The following is an 8,346-nucleotide window of genomic DNA, read 5'->3' on the forward strand; positions in this document are numbered from 1 at the left end:
CCAGAAATAAAAAGACATCTCCAGATTTAAATCCAGGATCATCTGAAATATCTTTCTGTGCCGATCTCCGCAGTAGCCTAATTGGCCCAAATCTTCAATGACGCAGACAGAGTGTATCTGAATGACAGACATACAACAACTTGTTTGTCTCCTTCCAGTCCCCTTAACGGTAATGATTTTTTAAAATCAGATCCAGGGTCTCAATGCAAGCTAACTAAGCCGCTGCAGGTAAAATATCACATCAACTATTCTTTAAGCCAACACGCCAGCACACCTGAGGTCTACAAGGTGCTCACCAGAGGGCAAGACCAAACAGTAGCCAAATAGAAACATTAGAGCTAACCCCACCTGGCCCATCAAGACCACCACTACCGCATACAGAATAAGTCATACAATATACAGGTAACTGCCAAAGTAAAGGAAACACCAACATAAAGAGTCTTAACAGGGCGTTGGGTCAAAACGAGCCAGAACAGCTTCAATACACCTTGGCGTAGATTCCACAAGTGTCTGGAACTCTATTGGAGGGATGCGACAACATTCTTCCACGAGAAATTACATATTTTGGTGTTTTGTTGATAGTGGTGGAAAACATTGTCTCAGGCACCACTCCAGAATCTCCCATAAGTGTTCAATCTGGTTGAGATCTGGTGACTGAGACGGCCATGGCATATGGTTTACATCGTTTTCGTGCTCATCAAACCATTCAGTGACCACTCGTGTCCTGCGGATGGGGGCATTATCATCCTATGGGGGCATAGCCATTGTCCTGCCTTCTAGATCTCCACTTGGTCATTTTGTACATATATATTAGATTCTGTAACATGCGCCCATCTCGTTAATATGAAATTATTAGAGGTACACAAGTTGTTTATGAAATAGGTCACTGGAATTATTTCTACGGACACCGCGCGTCCTGCGTGTAATGGTCACATGGGCGGGTGTTCCAACAGTTTCCAACATGTTTTTTTTTTACTGTTTCCTAGGTTTTAACTTGAACCCATTCGTACGAATATCATCCTTTATGACCACATGTACCTCTGGGATGAATTATGATTGACTGTACGCAAAAGTGAATTGAATGGTTTCCACACCCACCATGCGTCATGTGTGTAATGGTCATACGAGGTGAAGTGTGTGCATTCTGGGAAGTGAGCACTCGGTCTGTAGTCAATAAAGCAGTGAATTGGCAGCTTAAACAGTGTGCGGGCCTTCCTGATCTTTACTGGCATAGCCATGGTAGACAAAATAATGGCCTGCCCAGCATTTTCATACGTGACCCTAAGCTTGATGGGATGTTAATTGCTTAATTAACTCAGGAACCACACCTGTGTGGAAGCACTTGCTTTCAATATACTATGTAGCCCTCATTTACTCAAGTGTTTCTGATATTTTGGCAGTTACCTGTACATTCTCCTATCTCTTTGTAATCATTTGTTGAGCTATGGTTCATTACAATGATAAAAATTCCAGACATTTTGAAAGATGTGCTCTGTGTCTGGGCTGAAGTTGAGGGCACTTTAGGGACATGTAGCTGCTGCCACTCTAACCTGGTGGTCCCAGCGCGCACGACCCACGTGGAGTTCCAGGTCTCCGGCAGCCTCTGGAACTGCCGGTCTGCGGCCAACAAGGCTGAGTTCATCTCAGCCTATGCTACCCTCCAGTCCCTAGACTTCCTGGCGCTGACGGAAACATGGATTACCACAGATAACACTGCTACTCCTAGTGCTCTCTCCTCGTCTGCCTACGTGTTCTCGCATACCCCTAGAGCATCGAGCCAGCGGGGTGGTGGCACTGGAATCCTCATCTCTCCCAAGTGGACATTCTCTCTTTCTCCCCTGACCCATCTGTCTATCTCCTCATTTGAATTCCATGCTGTCACAGTTACCAGCCCTTTCAAGCTTAACATCCTTATCATTTATCGCCCTCCAGGTTCCCTTGGAGAGTTCATCAATGAGCTTGATGCCTTGATAAGTTCCTTCCCTGAGGATGGCTCACCTCTCACAGTTCTGGGTGACTTTAACCTCCCCACGTCTACCTTTGACTCATTCCTCTCTGCCTCCTTCTTTCCACTCCTCTCCTCTTTTGACCTCACCCTCTCACCTTCCCCCCCTACTCACAAGGCAGGCAATATGCTTGACCTCATCTTTACTAGATGCTGTTCTTCCACTAATCTCATTGCAACTCCCCTCCAAGTCTCCGACCACTACCTTGTATCCTTTTCCCTCTCGCTCTCATCCAACACTTCTCACTCTGCCCCTACTCGGATGGTATTGCGCCGTCCCAACCTTTGCTCTCTCTCTCCCGCTACTCTCTCCTCTTCCATCCTATCATCTCTTCCCTCTGCTCAAACCTTCTCCAACCTATCTCCTGATTCTGCCTCCTCAACCCTCCTCTCCTCCCTTTCTGCATCCTTTGATTTTCTCTGTCCCCTATCCTCCAGGCCGGCTCGGTCCTCCACTCCTGCGCCGTGGCTCGACGACTCACTGCGAGCTCACAGAACAGGGCTCCGGGCAGCCGAGCGGAAATGGAGGAAAACTCGCCTCCCTGCGGACCTGGCATCCTTTCACGCCCTCCTCTCTACATTTTCCTCTTCTGTCTCTGCTGCTAAAGCCACTTTCTACCACTCTAAATTCCAAGCATCTGCCTCTAACCCTAGGAAGCTCTTTGCTACCTTCTCCTCCCTCCTGAATCCTCCTCCCCCTCCCCCCTCCTCTCTCTCTGCGGATGACTTCGTCAACCATTTTGAAAAGAAGGCTGATGACATCCGATCCTCGTTTGCTAAGCCAAACGACACCGCTGGTCCTGCTCACACTGCCCTACCCTGTGCTTTGACCTCTTTCTCCCCTCTCTCTCCAGATGAAATCTCGCGTCTCGTGACGGCCGGCCGCCCAACAACCTGCCCACTCGACCCTATCCCCTCCTCTCTTCTCCAGACCATTTCCGGAGACCTTCTCCCCTACCTCACCTCGCTCATCAACTCATCCTTGACCGCTGGCTACGTCCCTTCCGTCTTCAAGAGAGCGAGAGTTGCACCCCTTCTGAAAAAACCTACACTCGATCCCTCCGATATCAACAACTACAGACCAGTATCCCTTCTTTCTTTTCTCTCCAAAACTCTTGAACGTGCCGTCCTTGGCTAGCTCTCCTGCTATCTCTCTCAGAATGACCTTCTTGATCCTAATCAGTCAGGTTTCAAGACTGGGCATTCAACTGAGACTGCTCTTCTCTGTGTCACGGAGGCTCTCCGCACTGCCAAAGCTAACTCTCTCTCCTCTGCTCTCATCCTTCTAGACCTATCTGCTGCCTTTGATACTGTGAACCATCAGATCCTCCTCTCCACCCTCTCCGAGCTGGGCATCTCCGGCGCGGCCCACGCTTGGATTGCGTCCTACCTGACAGGTCGCTCCTACCAGGTGGCGTGGCGAGAATCTGTCTCCGCACCACGTGCTCTCACCACTGGTGTCCCCCAGGGCTCTGTTCTAGGCCCTCTCCTATTCTCACGATACACCAAGTCACTTGGCTCGGTCATATCCTCACATGGTCTCTCCTATCATTGCTACGCAGACGACACACAATTAATCTTCTCCTTTCCCCCTTCTGATAACCAGGTGGTGAATCGCATCTCTGCATGTCTGGCAGACATATCAGTGTGGATGACGGCTCACCACCTCAAGCTGAACCTCGGCAAGACGGAGCTGCTCTTCCTCCCGGGGAAGGACTGCCCGTTCCATGATCTCACCATCACGGTTGACAACTCCCTTGTGTCCTCCTCCCAGAACCTTGGCGTGACTCTGGACAACACCCTGTCGTTCTCCACTAACATCAAGGCGGTGACCCGATCCTGTAGGTTCATGCTCTACAACATTCGCAGAGTACGACCCTGCCTCACACAGGAAGCGGCGCAGGTCCTAGTCCAGGCACTTGTCATCTCCCGTCTGGATTACTGCAACTCGCTGTTGGCTGGGCTCCCTGCCTGTGCCATTAAACCCCTACAACTCATCCAGAACGCCGCAGCCCGTCTGGTGTTCAACCTTCCCAAGTTCTCTCACGTCACCCCGCTCCTCCGCTCTCTCCACTGGCTTCCAGTTGAAGCTCGCACCCGCTACAAGTCCATGGTGCTTGCCTACGGAGCTGTGAGGGGAACGGCACCTCCGTACCTTCAGGCTCTGATCAGGCCCTACACCCAAACAAGGGCACTGCGTTCATCCACCTCTGGCCTGCTCGCCTCCCTACCTCTGAGGAAGCACAGTTCCCGCTCAGCCCAGTCAAAACTGTTCGCTGCTCTGGCACCCCAATGGTGGAACAAGCTCCCTCACGACGCCAGGACAGCGGAGTCAATCACCACCTTCCGGAGACACCTGAAACCCCACCTCTTTAAGGAATACCTGGGATAGGATAAAGTAATCCTTCTAACCCCCCCCCCAAAAGATTTAGATGCACTATTGTAAAGTGGTTGTTCCACTGGATATCATAAGGTGAATGCACCAATTTGTAAGTCGCTCTGGATAAGAGCGTCTGCTAAATGACTTAAATGTAAATGTAAATGTAGCTTAAGACTACTGCCTCTGACTTTCTGTCAAATGGATTAGAACCAAAGTTGGTGAATTCTAAGTGTATGCACAACGCCATAATGCATAGCAGTTGTTCAGTCACCAAGAGAGAAGATATCGAGACTTCATTTCCAGAACATCAGGGTGAGCATATGTGTATTATTCTATTCGTTTGTCTTTATTCAGAGTTACCAGGAGAAGACAACGGCTTGGACAGCTGACATGGGAGACAGGCAGAGTATTTTGACAGCTCTGTCGCAAAGGGGCGTGGCCGCAAGTTTGAATGGTTTCCTGTTATTAGTGAGATATATTTCAGACGCAATCAGGCATTTCCCTGGAGATTAGCATCAGCTCAGATCATCAGAGGACGTGCATGTGCGTGCGCCTGTGCGAGCGTGTGTGTGCGAGCGTGTGTGTGTGCGAGCGTGATTTTACTGAAAATTAAATGGATTTCCTGAAGATCACTTTATCAAGGAGTTAAGATGACATCTTCTGTGAAGACAGACTAGGCCTCAACTGTGAGTCATGTATTATTCCATCAGACTGCTTCAATCACATGGTTTTGCCAAGGGTACATGACATTATTTGACAGACAGGGGCTTATCTTCAATTATCTCTTTACATCGTAGCAGAACAGCTGTCTGGAGTCACACTGTAAACCGAACCGAAGCCAGATGTAATTGAGAGACGAATCACTAATACAAGTCCCAAGTCCCATGTCAGGAGGAAACAAGGGGGTGATTTCAGTCAAGGAACATGATTAGGTTTGACTCACAACCCCAGAGAGAATCTCAAATGTCAAAGACATATTGATACAGTGTTTTTGGGCTTTGGAAGGGGCCCCTCTCCACACACTAGCTCCTCAGAGCAGAACAGGGCAAAGGCTGAGGCAGCAGGTGCTGACGGACTGGGGTGAGAGATGAGGCTGAGGCCCTCCCAGGGCTGCTCGGGGCCAAGACTTGCAGATCTCTTGAACCCCTTAGGTTAGGGACACACACAGCAGTGGTGCTAAATAACAACCAGGAGCTGATTAAACCTATACTAACTTAGCCCACAGACAGAGACCATGGAAACCTTTCAGATGTTTAAACAGTTGCCTGGCTACCCAAACTCCTTGCTCCAACCAAACGCTACGTCACACCCATGGACGTTAGTGGCTTCTCCGCAATGAGCCTGTACCTGAGTAGCTCTCTGGCGATTTCTAGACTGGAAATTCATTTTAGACCGTCTGTTTGGTCCCAGAAACCGGGTTGAACCAGAGCCGGAACACACGTGGGTAAAGCAGCGTTTGAAAATTCGTCATTGGCTTTGATATTCTGATTGGTTAGAGATGATCCAATAGCTGATGACTTTGTTTTGTACAACACCCCTCCTTTTGACGTCACCACAAATGACTTCAGTGATGGCAGTCTCAGACTGAAGTCCGTAGCAAACGGTAGAGCAGCGGGAAAAATTCAGTTGGAGTTGCCATGCAATCTAAACAGTGCCATATGATGCATTAGATATTGATTGGGTACATTTGCAGGGACCACAAACCTAAGAGCGATGGTCAACTTTGTCCAACTCGTGTCACAGTTAACAAACAAAAGTAAGAAGGATTTATAAGGGCTATTTTCCAGCTAAAGCCTCATGTCATAGAATAGTCCTACATATACATTGGGGACTCCCTAATCAATCTAAAATCTTTACTGTGATTGAAAGTGATTGAACAGGAGGTCCCACTTTCAATGTTCATTTGAGTAGCTTCCTAATCCCAGTGGAATGTGTGAAATGGTGTCAGTAATCTGCTCGCCCTGACCCTGTGGCCAGTGGAGTGGTAGAGGGCCATGCGCAGCACAGAGCAGAGCTGCTCTAGTGTCAAGCAGTAATAAAACAGGAACAAGGTATTGTGCGAACAGGACAGCAAATATAAGGAAGAAGTTAGAAATGGGTATAGAGAAAGACCAAACTCATGGAAAATTGTATACTTCAGTGAATGGTCATGAATGTCATTATTTTCATAACCACTGTAATTTTACTTCCATTTTTATCTCAACTTGCCTTGTTCCCTTTACTAAAATCTCAGTCAATAGACCAGGGGTTAGGACTGAGAGCTGGAGTGTTAGCCTATGATCTTCCTCCATCCCATACCTCTCGATTACAATATTTGACCACAGATGAGGAGATACCTCCGCAGCTCCTGATCGTCAATATCTGATTATCCATAGCAAGTTGAATCACTTTATGTGTTATGCTCTAAGTTACAGGCTCCCTAATATCCATCTGCATGAAAACTAGATGCGAACTATGGAAGTTATTACATTGATTATAACGAGTAGGATACAGTTCCTCCCATAAATCAATGTCACTTAGAACACTCTTCTGTACACTTCCTTAGGGTTCTACAAACACAGGTCAGGATAAACGGTCGCAATACAGCAATTATGTATTACCATAAATGACCGATAAGTGTTTGAGAAATAAAGAGTGCAGTGAAGTTTAATTCTACAGCTAAAACGAAAAGGTAAAAATGTGCAGTAGTCTCACCTGTTCACAACTTCTCTGATCCACTGTCTCTGCTTCCCGAGCTCGCCTCGACCACCTGTATGAGTCCTGTGTACAGTTTGGTCTGCAGTCCAGTACTGTACGGAAAGGAGGAGTCGAAACCAGCGGTTATCAAAATTAATATATATATATATATGTAGGCCTACCCTACTGTACAAACAAGGTAGATTTCTGTTAGGTATGGGCGTCACCCCGACGCTACACTGACTGGGCTACAGTACTACACAGTTCAACCCCCGACATCGAGGTCTTTCAGTCAGGTCGCTGGTAGGTTATAGGCTAACGTTATGACGACAGAATGTTACCTTATCGTGCTGGAGATCAAAGTTAAACTTGGACGAAGAAGGACAAAGGCTCGGTTTGTTTGATACACATTGCAATTCCCTATACCTAGTTTCTTATAATTTCCCGTAATAGTCACTTGCTCCTTTTCCCATCTGCCTCTCTCTCTCTGTCTGTAATCTTTCTACAAATATTGATTTCCCGCTCCTCTCCAATAACTCTGATCAGGACAGGTATATCCCGAGTCGTTACACATTTAGGATCAGAAATGGAAATAAGAGGGGGGTTGAACATGTTTCATTAGTTCATTTCCCGTGATAATTCTTAATAGTTAGGTTATGGGTCATTTCCTTTGTCAGAAATAATTTAGTATTTGTTTTTTTAGTGCCTCCATGCAAGCCTGTTGTAGGTACTGCAGCTGGGTATTTTGTTATGAGGAATATAAACATCTTTATAGAATGATGATGACAAAAGCCATCAACAAGCTCATTATCTGGTGCCGGCCAAATCTGACTGGGAGATAAACCTCAGAAAACAGACTTCTGTCGAGCACAGGAACAAGAGAGCAGTCTGTTGTTCAAGGGGCTGATGGGGGTGATATTGTGTGGGGATGGGTAGTGTGGTAAATCTGTTATGTCGTTTGCTGTTCATTACTGTATTGATTTATTGTATTGGGTTTGGAGTTGTCCCCATCGCAGACAAATACAACACTCAGATCCATAACCAAGTCCTGCACCAGCATACCTCACATTCCCTCCCACTAAAGGATTCCCCTCATCATAACGCCAACATGGTAGAGAGGGCTGTTAGACCCTGTCTAGCTGGACCAGGGATTGTTATAAATATACCTCCTCCTCCATTCCCCTTCACACTAGGTGTAGAAATATGTTCATGTGACAGGTGAGGGCAAATCATGGATTTATGGGTTTGGTTTGTGAGGGTCAATTAAATAATTGTTTTTTGAGGG

At 47.1% G+C, this 8,346-nt stretch overlaps 1 protein-coding gene across 3 annotated transcripts in view; it reads right to left on the minus strand.

Annotated features, from left to right (window-relative positions):
- The window catches only part of lamb2l (laminin, beta 2-like), a 66,112-nt gene extending 58,614 nt beyond the window's left edge, over positions 1-7,498 (minus strand). The window contains exons 1-2 of one of the 3 annotated variants that reach the window (XM_029719552.1): positions 7,403-7,498; positions 7,080-7,174 (exon numbers count right to left, since the gene is read on the minus strand). The gene's annotated coding sequence lies outside the window, so the exon portion shown is untranslated. Of the gene's footprint in view, positions 1-7,079; positions 7,317-7,402 lie in introns of those variants that run through there. The other 2 variants (XM_029719551.1, XM_029719554.1) reach the window with 2 other exon arrangements.
- Between the last annotated feature and the right edge of the window lie 848 nt (positions 7,499-8,346).

This window comes from Salmo trutta, chromosome 28, assembly GCF_901001165.1.
Source record: "Salmo trutta chromosome 28, fSalTru1.1, whole genome shotgun sequence".
NCBI lineage: Eukaryota > Metazoa > Chordata > Actinopteri > Salmoniformes > Salmonidae > Salmo > Salmo trutta.